This window comes from Lithobates pipiens, unplaced genomic scaffold, assembly GCF_037356315.1.
Source record: "Lithobates pipiens isolate NorthernLeopardFrog02 unplaced genomic scaffold, aLitPip1_a1.2 Scaffold_30, whole genome shotgun sequence".
Taxonomy (NCBI): Eukaryota; Metazoa; Chordata; class Amphibia; order Anura; family Ranidae; genus Lithobates; species Lithobates pipiens.
This window is the reverse complement of record NW_027507791.1, coordinates 54,276,821-54,289,790: the sequence shown is the minus strand read 5'-3', so window position 1 is coordinate 54,289,790 and position 12,970 is coordinate 54,276,821. Positions and strand designations below refer to the sequence as shown.

Here is a 12,970-nt window from a genome sequence, read left to right as displayed (position 1 = left end):
CTAAAAGAAACAGAAGGTCATGATATTGCAAAGAAAATACAAACATATAGAGCAATTTTACAAATGGCCTTCCAGCGGGTGCATATAATGCCTTGGCTGCACCGTTACAGCTTTAGGCAGTGGCGTAACTAGAACCTTCAGGGCCCCGATGCAAGAAACCATGAAGGGCCCCCCTAAACCCCAGCCAGGGCCCTTCCCTCCGAGTCCGGCGGTGGAACTCCAGGGTGTGGTCACAGGTATGACCTTTGTGAGCCCTGTAGTTCCACCACTGGTATCAGTAGTTTTTATTTTATTTATTTTTTTACATTTTTAGGTGCCCCATTGGGGGACTGTCCCTATGCAGGATGGGGTCCCCGTCCCCAGAAGAGATGAGGTCCTTTTCTCCAGGGCAGATGAAGGTACTTCCCCCCAGGTGAGAAGGGGTCCCTGTCCTCGGGAGGTCGGGGTTCCTGTCCCCACGTGAGAAGGGGTCCCTGTCCCCAGGGGGAGATGGAGGGGGTATGTAATAGTGTGTGGGGGATGGGGTCCTCTCACTCACCATGACCAAGCTGTAGGCCGCGCACTCATCCATGTTGGCCTGGGCTCCATCCAGTGTGCTGGACGGGCGATCGGCATATTTCCCAGAAAGACCTTTCATCATCTGTGTAGGACGGGGGAGGAGGGGGGCTGGCAGACAAGCCTGCAGTGTCCTCCGGGGGGGCTCTCATAGTGCTGCACTGCATCTGTTTGTTTAAAGTTTGTTTACCCGGGAGAAGTATGCAGTGCAGTGTTGGCCGGACTCGGGGGGCGGGACTCTGGCTGGGGAGAACAGACATCGGACTGAGCGGCAATGCATGGAGCAGGAGAGGGGTACTCCGAGGAGCCGGCCGAGGACACAGGTCATGCGGGGAATGCACAACTAAAGAGCAGCCAGTGCAATAGTCGAGCATGGAGCTCTGCTAGTCACCCTCCACCTCCAGCCACCTGTGTGCATGGTGCGCTGGTACCCCTAGCTGCCTATGCTGCTGCCCCCATATGTAGAGGGGGCTGCACGGACCCCCTGCATCACAGGGCCCAGTTGCGGTCGCGACTGCTGCACCCCCTATAGTTACGCCCCTGTCTTTAGGAGAATGTTGTTACATGATCCTTGTGTCCTTCCTTTCAGTAACAGGTTTGGGTTGATAAGAGAAGCAAAGAATGAGTGTCAAATGAAAAATCCTTAGGAGTCCAAAGTCTTTATTGTTCAGCTGGTTACAGCAAGGGATCTATTTTTTAAAACATTGGTTGCATGAAAGTCAGAAGCTGAATGAATATTCATGGTATGTTTTCTAATAGAAGAATCTTGTCATGAGCTTCATCTAGTACCTCTTTATTATGAGAGGGCAAAGGACAGCCAAGGCATTTTAGGGGCCATACAACCAACTCTCCTTCATCAAATGCATTGGATGCCCTATGCCCTCTCATAATAAAGAGGTACTAGATGTAGCTGATGACAAGAATTCTTCTATTAGAAAACATACCATGAATATTCATTCAGCTTCTGACATTCATGCAACCATTTTTATTTTTTAAATAGACCCCTAAAACTCGTAAATGCCTCTTACTAATTACAGTGGACTATCTACAAAGGGATCATTTGGGGGATATTTGTACTGTCCTGAAATTTTTGGGCCTCAAGAAATAAGAGGCCGCCAGTACATTAGAACTGATCAATTTTTGGACATATGCCATAGTCTGTGGACTCTATAACGTTTCTACAGACTAAATAATATACACTGATTTGGGTTATTTTAACCAAAGAGCTCATCATCTGTTTGGTGAGGAATGGGGATTGGGATGCCATGGTACATGAACTAGACTGCAAAAAGGAGCAGCAATTACATCATATAAATACAAATGTAACACAGTATGGGATGTTTTATTTGAATTCATTGGAATATACTACAAAGAACACTTGTTTAAACCCCCAGATGAAGCATTTATTTAGAATGACATGCAAAGCTAAAAAAAAGGTCTTCAGTTCTGAAAATCCTCCTGACCAACAGCTGTCCTACGATGACTGACTGTCCCTCAAATGGATGATTGCCTGGATCTATTCTGGATGGGACAATATTTGGCTTGTAAACAGTGGCCATACATTTGATTGATATCCTGCCATGGTGCATTGCTGAGGTCCAGGCTATGTGTAAACTTCACTTTCATTAGCTAGACAGTCATTGTACGTAGAGGCATTTTAGTAATGCGGCGTTGACCTCTGTCCGTCTGTCATTGTTTAGATGTATTCTCAGCATGGTCCCATCGGGGCTCAAGCTCATACCTCCTAAATATCTGAGATGACAAAGAGGGACACCTTTCAACACAAATTATATAGGAAAAGGATGCAGCCCTGCCCCATCAAAGTTATACGGAAGGAGTTAAAAATAAGCAAAAAATGATTGTCTAACTCAACAAGTACAGTTTTCAGCTGCTACTGTTCTTTAACCACCTCAATACCTGGCACTTCCATCCCCTTCCTGCCCAAGCCAATTTTCAGCTTTCAGCGCTGTCGCTGTTTAAATGACAATTGCGCGGTCATAAATAAATAAATAAAATGTTTTTCTTTCTTAAAATTTTGTAAATAAGTACATTTTCTCTGGCACTGACTGCACTGATAAGGCAGCACTGACGGAAACTGATAAGGTGGCACCGATGGACACTGATAAGGTGGCACTGACAGGCATTGACGATATGCACTGATAGGCGGCACTGCTGGGCACTGGTAGGCAGCATTGATATGCAGCACTGATGGACATTGATAAGCGGCACTGATAGGCAATGAAAGGCTGCACTGATGGGTACTTATGAGTGGCACTGATAGGCGGCACTGCTGGGCACTGATATCATTTTGTTCCCACAAATAGAGCTTTCCTTTGGTGGTATTTGATTACCTCTGCGTTTTTTTAATTTTGCTAAACAAATAAAAAAAAGACCTAAAATGTTGCAAAAAAAAGTTTTTATTTTTGTTTCTTTTTTAAAATTTTGTAAATAAGTACGTTTTCTCTGGCACTGATAAGGCGGCACCAATGAGGTGGCACTGATGGGCACTGACGATAGGCACTGATAGGCGGCACTGATATGCAGCACTGATGCGCATTGATAGGCAGCACTGAAGGGCTGCACTGATGGGCACTTATGGGTGGCACTGATAGGTGGTACTGCTGGGCGCTGATAGGCAGCACTGCTGGGCACTAATAGGTAGCACTGCTGGGCACTGGTAGGCATTTGGGATGTGCACTGATAGGCAGCTGCCTGGGCACTGATTGGCATTTCCCTGGTGGTTCAGGGTGGTGTAAATCCCTGGTGGTCCTGGCAGAATCCTGATGATCCTGGGTGGGCATCCGAGGGGGGGGGGGCTGTGCTGATAAACAATCATCAGAACAGACCCCCCCCCCCCGTCAGGAGAGCAGCCGATCGGCTCTCCTTTACTTGCGTAAAGACGCGAGTGAGGAAAAGCCGATCAACGGCTCTGGCTCTTCCAATTTACATTGTGATCAGATGTGATTGGGCACAGCTGATCATGTGGTAAAGAGCCTCCATCAGAGGCTCTTTACCAAGATCGGTGTAGCGGTGTGTCTGACTGACACACCGCACCACTGATTACCACGATGCGCACCCCCAGGGGTGGTCTTTCTGGGAGGATGTCATGACGCCCACCCAGAACGAGAGCTGCGCTGCCTGGCCGTAATTTGGCCAGCGGGCATGAGGCGGTTAAAGATGAACAACAGGTATGGATATTTTATATATAATTATATTGGACCAGCTTGGACTACTGTTACTATGTCTATGCCATACCTGACTGATGCTCCTGGAAGGTGAAATAGACACTAGTGATCTCTGCTTGCTTCCATATCCCACACCAAGCATTTGTCCTGCTGCATTGTGAACAAAAGCGGTCTGCCACTTGACATGGGTGCAATTCAGATAATACTTTGAGTGAGGTGGAAAGCGTAATGCCACCACCCCACCTCTCTACTTCGTTGAATCAGAGAACACTTTACTTTCATTAAGAGAATGCAAAGCCGAGCCACCAACCTCCTGTGTTCAGAATGTAGCAGAGCAGCTGCTCGGTGCAGGACTCGGAAGCTAGTGGAGATCACTGGAGTAGTGGTGTCTACTTCAGTGATTTCCATCTTGTAGGAGCTTTGGTCATGTATGTTATATACGGTATGGTATATACCAGGGATATGCAATTAGCGGACCTCCAGCTGTTGCAGAACTACAAGTCCCATGAGGCATGGCAAGACCCTGACAGCCGCAAGCATTACACCCAGAGGCAGAGGCATGATGGGACTTGTAGTTTTGCATATCCCTGGTATATACTGTACATACAGTAGTTACATTGGTCCAAGCTGATCCCTAGAGCTTGGTGAATGTGGTGAAGTTTCACTTTACAAAGTATACTCAATCACATGCAAGAAAAACAAAAAAATGCATTTTTGCTTGTACATGATTAAGGCCTGATTCACGCCCACGCAGGTTGCGGTTTGCATATTGCAGGTCCATTTAGCGTTTTTCAATACATACTTTTTATCCGTTGAAGTCTATTGAACCAAAAAAAGTCCCTGGCCTTTTCCATAAAATGCATAGATGTGAACTACATCCATAGGAAACCATGTTAAAAGGGACTGTATGTTTCTGCAAAACTGAAAACGCACTATAAAATGCATAGGTGTGAACCAGCCCTAAATGATGGAAGTCAGCAGAGCTTCACCTCATTCATTAAACTCTGGGGATAATTGCCTTGCAAAGTGAACAGTCTATTTGCACAGAGCCACTCAGAATGGCTCTGTGCCTTGTAATTACTGTGATGGTGAATCATGGTGAGTGTTAATATAAAAACCCCCCTGTGTCTACATTTGGGAGCCCTCCCCTTCTTCTCACAAGTTCAGAGGATCACCATCGCACCCTATACTAACAGTGTATTGATGCAAAGAGCAGTGCTGATGTTATATTGTCTGTACAGAAATTTGCTATGCTTTTAAATAGATTTTTGCTTAGAAATGCCTTACAAAATCCTTTTCCCACCCTCTCACTTTGGTGCTCTATGCTGACATAACTGAGTAACAGCCGTACCCCTCATTATACAGACCTGTAGTGCCGAGGAAGGGAAGGGTGTAGCTGAACAGGCAGCACAGTCATATTGGAGTTCAAATTCATTTTTAGATGCATTGCACAACTGCTATAACTTGCAAGTAGAAGTATTGCCTAGTACACACGTTAAGAATACAGTAATACCTTGGATTACGAGCATAATTTGTTCCAGAAGCATGCTTATAATCCAAAGCACTCGTATATCAAAGCAAGTTTCCCCATAAAAATCAATGGAAACTCAGATAATCCGTTACCCAGCCACTGCTGGTCTATGCAGTACTGCATGTGGCCAGAGGTGCAGGGGGTGCTGGAGACACTCAGAGATGTTTGGAGACCACTCGGAAACACTCTGAGATACTCGGAGACCACGCAGAGACGATCAGAAACACTCAGACGCTTGGGGACCACTCAGACACTCAGAGACACTCGGTATCCGAGTGTCTACGAGTGTTTCCGAGCGTCATTGGTGCCCCCACACCTCTGGCCAAATGCGGTACTGCACATCCCAGCGGCACAAATCCTGCTCATCTTGTGAGACAGGATTTTTTTTTAAATGGGTTGTATTGTGAAATGCTTGTAAACTGCGTTACTCACAATCCGAGGTTCCACTGTATTGGACAAATGATTGTTCGTTGTTTTTTTTTTGTTTTTTTGCATGCTGGTCTTATATCAAAAGCCAAAGACAAGTAAAAGGCACAAAACACTTATGCCCCGTACACACGATCGGAATTTCCAACATCAAAACCGTGGATTTTTGTTCGAAGGTTGTTGGCTCCAACTTGTCTTGCATGCACACGGTCACACAAATGTTGACCAACAATTACGAACGTGGGAACGCGGTGACGTACAAGACGTACGACGAGCCGATAAAAAGGAAGTTCAACAGTCATGTGATATTTCCATTACGAACGCTAGTTTTACAAGACTGAGCGCTTCCGGCTCGTACTTGATTCTGAGCATGCTTGAACTTTTGCTGCGACGGACTTGTGTACACGCGATCGGACTTTCTGACAACAAAGTGTTGTTGGCGAAAAATTTGAGAACCTGCTAGCCAACATTTGTTGGCAGAAAAGTCCGACAACAAATGTTCGATGGAGCATACACACAGTCGGACTTTCAGCCAACAAGCTCACATCCAACATTCCCCATCGGAAAATCCGACCATTTGTATGCAGCATTAGAGTTCTACTGCAACCCAACATGTAAATGAAAAGTCCATAGGAAGTCCATGAGACAAGATATGATAAAAAAAAAGAGTCCACGCATTAAGGGCAGCCACCACGTAGGAATAAAAAACATATTCCAGCAAGGCTGAAAGATAAACAAGGGAAGAGGTGCCTCTGAGTGTAGGATTAAAAGCAATTTATTAAAAACATCCAGTTGGCAACTCACATGTATGTGAAGAAAAACAGATGTAAATGGAGGATCCCGAGGAATGACATCTGTGGGGAGCAGGGGTGGACTGACCATTCGGGCACTCGGGCACTGCCTGAGGCCCCCATGCCACTAAGGGGCCCCATCAGGGTTGCCAGCCTCAATAAAACCAGGGACAGTATTTAAAAATCTGTGTTTTTTTAAAAATCCCCAAATTATAGTTGCCCCGCCTCTCCAGTACTTTTTCAGTGTGTCTATGTGTATTCTGTGTGTGTATACTGTGTGTGTATTTTGTGTGTCTGTGTGTGTATACCTTATGTGTGTGTGTGTATACTGTGTGGCCGCATAATCTATTGCCTGGGGGCCCCATAATCTCCTATTGCCTGGGGGCCCCATGAGTTGCAGTCCACCCCTGGTGGGGAGTCAAGCTCCTATCACCGCAAAGCACTGGTGACGCCACCGGTGACGTCATCCCTCCACGCCGCCCAGCCACCCGCGCACCAAGCCTCCCACTGGGTTTCTCCACCGTACGCCTGTTTTCGATCATAGCGGTGACCAGCGGGGATCTCAGTGCTTTGCGGAGATATTAGGGGAGGAACTTGACTCCCCACTGAAGTCATCCCTCAGGATCCTCCGTATACAGATGTGTCTGTTTTTCTTCACATACATGTGAGTTGCCAACTGGATGTTTTTAATAAAATGCTTTTAATCCTACACTCAGAGGTACCTCTTCCCTTGTTTATCATATCGAAAAGCCAATAGGTTACCTAATTTATGAAAGTTCTCATATGACAGAATACAACTTCGGAAGTGATCTCATGTATTGTAATGTATCCTTTTGTTTCTGAGCATGCACGGTCTTGGTTACACAATTTTTTTTTGTACAAATACTACACTAATTACAGAAAATTCATTTGTTCTGGTATCATACGAGAAAATATTTTGTACTTGTGTCTTTGGATAATTTTGCGTGAACTGTTGCGTGATCAGCTGTCGGAAGCTGTGTACTAATGATCAGATTAGAAAAAAAGAAGAAGAAAATAGGCTGGAAGACAGGAGAGGGAGGAGTATACATAGCCTGCAATGTGGGAAGAAGAAGGTTACTGTACACAATAAATACTGGATGGTATAGCAAGATAACGCTGATGATTCTGAGAGACGAAACGCATAAGACGGAGTTAGAGCATCATTGCGTCACATCCCGTCTATGGACCACGTTGAGCTCTGGATTTCCTGTTTTTTTACCCATATGAATGCTTAATGAATCTTACTCTGATGTAAGTGCAATATTTATCTTTTACAAATAAAAACGGTTTACTGAATTACATTATGGAGGCTTTCATTTTTTTACATGGTACCCCTGAGGAAAAATATCTCGGACATCGCAACAGTGGGAAACGGCCCTTATTAAAGATCAGATTATCGCATGATCATTACGAAAGCTGTATTTTCAATTTGATTTTGTCATCATGTATACTAGGCATAAGACTATGTAGTTACATACAATTGTGCTCATAAGTTTACATACCCTATCAGAATTTATGATTTCTTGGCCATTTTTCAGAGAATACGAATAACACAAAAACTTTTCTTTCACTCATGGTTAGTTTTTGGCTGAAGCCATTTATTATCAATCAACTGTGTTTACTCATTTTAAATCATAATGAAAAACAGAAACGACTCAAATGACCCTGATCAAAAGTTTACATACCCTGGTGATTTTGGCCTGATAACATGCACACAAGTTGACACAAAGGGGTTTGAATGGCTATTAAAGGTAACCATCCTCACCTGTGATCTGTTTGCTTGTAATTAGTATGTGTATATAAAAGGTCAATGAGTTTCTGGACTCCTGACAGACCCTTGCATCTTTCATCCAGTGCTGCACTGATGTTTTTGGATTCTGAGTCATGGGGAAAGCAAAAGAATTGTTAAAGAATCTGCGGGAAAAGGTAGTTGAACTGCATAAAACAGGAAAGGGATATAAAAAGATATCCAAGGAATTGAGAATGCCAATCGGCAGTGTTCAAACGCTAATCAAGAAGTGGAAAATTAGGGGTTCTGTTGAAACCAAACCACGGTCAGGTAGACCAACTAAAGTTTCAGCCACAACTGCCAGGAAAATTGTTCGGGATGCAAAGAAAAAAAACACAAAAACACTTCAGGTGAAATACAGGACTCTCTGAAAACATGTGGTGTGGCTGTTTCAAGATGCACAATAAGGAAGCCCTTGAAGAAAGATGGGCTGCAAGGTCGAGTTGCCAGAAGAAAGCCATTATTACGCAAATGCCACCACTTACAATACGCCAAACAGCACAGAGACGAGCCTCAAACCTTCTGCCACAAAGTCATTTGGAGTGATGAGACCAAAATGCATGCTTGCTCCCGAGCCCCGCCTCCCAATTCCTTGTCACTGGCTATGATTTAAAGCAACGGGAGCCAATGGCTCTCACTTCTGTATCTGAGCCTATGAGGAGGGAGAGGACCGAGAGAGTCTCGGCTCCTGCACACTTCCGGATCGAGATTGAGTTCAGATAAGTACAGGTATACCTCACTTTTAAGTACACAATGGGGCTCACTTCTGCATAGAAACCAATGAGCTTCTAACCCCAGCTTGTTCAATTAAGCTTTGGTAATAAAACCCGGAAGCTCATTGGTTTCTATGCAGAAGTGAGCCTGATTTCGCACTTTCCAGTTTTAGTAAATAAACCCCATTGTGTACTTAAAAGTGGGGTATGCCTGTATTTAGGGGGACTGCAGGGGGAGTTGAAGTGGTGGCACAGTCACCCCCTCCACCTTGTATTCATTGAAAATCAGAAGATCTTCTGTAAATGGTGGCGGTGCCAAGCGAGTGGCTCCCTTGTTCAGTAGGCAGTGGGGTAGCCATTTGGCACAAGAAGGATCAACTACTACAGTGATTTTCAGCTTCCCCATTAAACCCTGATGGGTTTACTTCCTCTTTGATTCCCTGCAAAGGTAAAGCATAATGGACTACTATGCATCCCATAGTAGTCCATTATGTGTCACTTACCTGACACAGGAGCCAGCGAAGTCACTGGTGTCCCCTGTAGTTCCAAGCGTCCATCTTCTTGGTGGGTCTCCATGGGTCTCGCTGTGATTCGCCGGAGCAGCGATGACGCCTCTCCTGCGCATGCGCACGGGAGCCGACACTCGCGGCATATCGCCACGATCTGCGGCTTACCCAGTGGACAGTGGTGGCTGTCTTCAGGTAAATATCTCCTAAACCGTGTAGGTTTAGGAGATATTTCTTGGGCCTACAGGAAAGCCTTAATCTAGACTTGCCTGTAGGTCAAAGTGGTTTGTAAGGGTTTACAACCACTTTAATCCATGAGGTATGCATACTTATTTTGAGCCAAGCTGGACCGACATAACTATGCAACTAAGATCATACTTGGCGTTCACCTTTAACTAAAAACCCTTTAATGAGACCTTTTAATATTCAGTACTAAAATATTTACATAGCATAATACCAATTTAATAGCAATTGGATAGAGGTCCATGTAGAGGACATTGAACTAAATATACCGTACATTAATTATTTCCAACATTACTTGCCAAAGGATATTGCTGCTTGAATAAATTATAGCGCAGCCAGACCATTTAACCTATGACTATATTTATGCACTAGGGTTCCCATAATAACTTATCTGTCCAATATTAAGATATATCAGGATCTTGTGTTAGGGAAGATGAATGAGATGTTGCTGTTGGAGACCCCGTGCCGTGAAATGCGGCATGCTCAGCTTGCTCTGGAACGTCCCAGCTGTGATGTGAAGGTTTGGTGTTATAGGATTCATGTCCCTGTGTATATACATCACTAGGCAACTCTCATCAAGATAAAGGAGACAGAAGTCAGATTAATACCCTTTACTGGCACAGAGTCGGAGATCTGATCTTCTAATGACCTTCATGGTTCAGAACCGTTCAATTCCATTAGAAGATGTCCTTGTTGCACTCTTATGAGACTCGGGAATGACTCTAGAGGGATTTTTGGTAGGAGAGCACAGCTTTTTCTGTTCTATGTAGCTACTAATTGCAGGTTATTGACTATGCATCTCAGCAGTAGTTGTGTGTGAGAAGTAATCTGAACAAGTGACCAACGCACGGGTATAGTAAAAAAAACAGTAAAAAGAATGGGTTTTCTGATTAAACAATTTGTATTTAGCCTTAGGGCCCTAGGTTTTTCAAAGCTTGAAGACTGCTTTATTTGGAAGACTTAATGAAAAGTCATGTTCGTCCAGGCTCCTATGGCAAACAGCTTCGGGCTTATTGATGCATGACTACAGAGACCAGCTTTGCAATATACAAAAAGGGATGAAATCAAAGGACAGGGCAAGCTCAGGCTACATTACATCAGATGGGCTAGGAACAAAATTCAGAAGGTCTGCAAATGGTTTCCAATAGGTAATAAGTAATTATGGAGAATACCAGTTGACACTCTAACCATGGCAGACTTATCTTTTCAGAAAAGGCTATCAGGTGGGGCTACATCTTTTTGACTTTTGGACCAAATTCCCCAATATAAGTAGTGGCAATAGTTGCCTGTGTACATTGATGCAAAGCCATGAGTATTTTAGGATTAGAAGTGTGAGGCCCCGTCACAGTGAAAAGGTAGGAGAAAGTGACAAAGAGTCTCCAACCCAGGGTCTGGGTCCTGCCAATAACCATAAGGCCGAGCATGCAGGTGTTTGTAGCCCTTCAAATCTAGGACCTGACCAGGGGCGGACTGACAACTCATGGAGCCCCCGGGCAATAGGAGATTATGGGGCCCCTGGGCAATAGGAGATTATGGGGCCCCATAGTATACACAAACACACACACACACACACAGTATACAATTACACAGTATACACAGACATGTTTCTATTGGCTGAGAAGGTACTGGAGAGGTGGGGCAGCTATAATCTCAGGATTTTTAGACCAAAAGGATGTCAGTAAGGGACTTTTCAGAGACAGCTGTAAAAAAAACCACAGATTTTTACATACTGTCCCTGGTTTTACTGAGGCTGGCAACCCTGATGGGGCCCCCAGCGGCTTGGGGCCCTCGGGCAGTGCCTGAGCGGCCGAATGGTCAGTCCGCCCCTGGACCCGACCATAGTTCAGGGCTGCACCCTACCAAGGAGTCCATGTAAGGTTGCAAAGGGGCAACCAGAGAGGTGCATATCTGCATAGTTCTGTCTGGGACAGGACAGACAGCGGCCCGAGCCTGAGAGATGGAGCTGCAAGAAAGAGGCAGAGAGCTGACAGAGAGCACAGGGGTGAGGTGTTAGATGGTCATGAGGACCAGGGCACGAGGCCTGAGCAGCAGGGCTGCCAAAGAGGACAAGGAGGCTAAATATTGTTTATTTCATATTGATGGTGGAAACCCCCATGCAAGGGAAGCTGTTTGTTGGACTTTTCTTTCTGTTTGAAAAGCAAGTGGGCCAGCAAGCCCGTAAACGGCATATCTGATGTGGACTGAGCTCATTGCAAAGCACAACCAATGAGCCAAACAATCCCCACGTCATCACTAAGGTCTATGGTTCATTCAATGACACTCTTTTTCAACAGTTTTAGTTTCACATGTACGTTCATGCGAAATATGGAAAGCCCTTTTAAAGAGTCAATCCATCCAAAAATGATAATACGTTTCCAGTAGATGCTGGCGAGTGAAACCAACCTGATGTTTTCTTATTTATTTTAAAGACTTTCTGGTTGAAACTGAACTCACTTATGGCTCACCTCTATATTCCATATCTTGGAGTAGGGTACAGGACACAGGTTGTGTAGTTCTAGATGGGTTATATGCCATTTCCTTTAGGTGACTGGACACTGGCAAAAGCTTTACTGGGACCACCCCCCCCCCCCATGCACCCTTATATAACCCCCACTATTCTGTGGGACTCCAGTTTTGTAGCAAGCAATTAGTAAAAACAGGGAACAGAGGCAGGGGATCGGTGTCCTGTACTGGATTCTGAGATTTTGAATTTACAGGTAAGTCAAAATCCCATTAGGTTATTCATATAGTACAGGACAGATGATATATATATATGTCTCCAAGCTTTCTAAACAAAGGGCCAGTTTACTGTCCTTCAGACTTTAGAGGGCCAGACTATAGCTATTGGCAGTAGAAAAGATCCCAACGTCAGAGGGGAAAAAATAAATGCCCCATCGTTTGTTTCAGTGGGAGTAATTGTACCCAGTCATTGGTGTCAGTGGGAGGAATCGTGTTCCATTGTTGGTGTCATTGGGAGGAATTGTGCCCCATCATTGGTGTAATTGAAAAGAATTGTGCCCCATCATTGGTGTCATTGGGTCACATTGTTGATGTCATTGGGAGAAATTGTGCGCCATCATTGGTGTCATTGGAAGAATTGTGCCCTTTCATTGGTGTCAGTGATGAAAATTATGCCCCCATTGTTGGTATTTGTGGATGAAATAGTACCCCAAATCCTGGACAAAAGCAGGCAAAGGGCCGCATTTGGTC

General features: G+C 44.7%; 1 protein-coding gene across 1 annotated transcript in view; it reads right to left on the bottom strand.

Annotated features, from left to right (window-relative positions):
• CTXND2 (cortexin domain containing 2) overlaps window positions 1-12,970 on the bottom strand; it is a 41,622-nt gene that overhangs the window by 9,161 nt on the left and 19,491 nt on the right. The gene's annotated exons all lie outside the window — the stretch shown is intronic.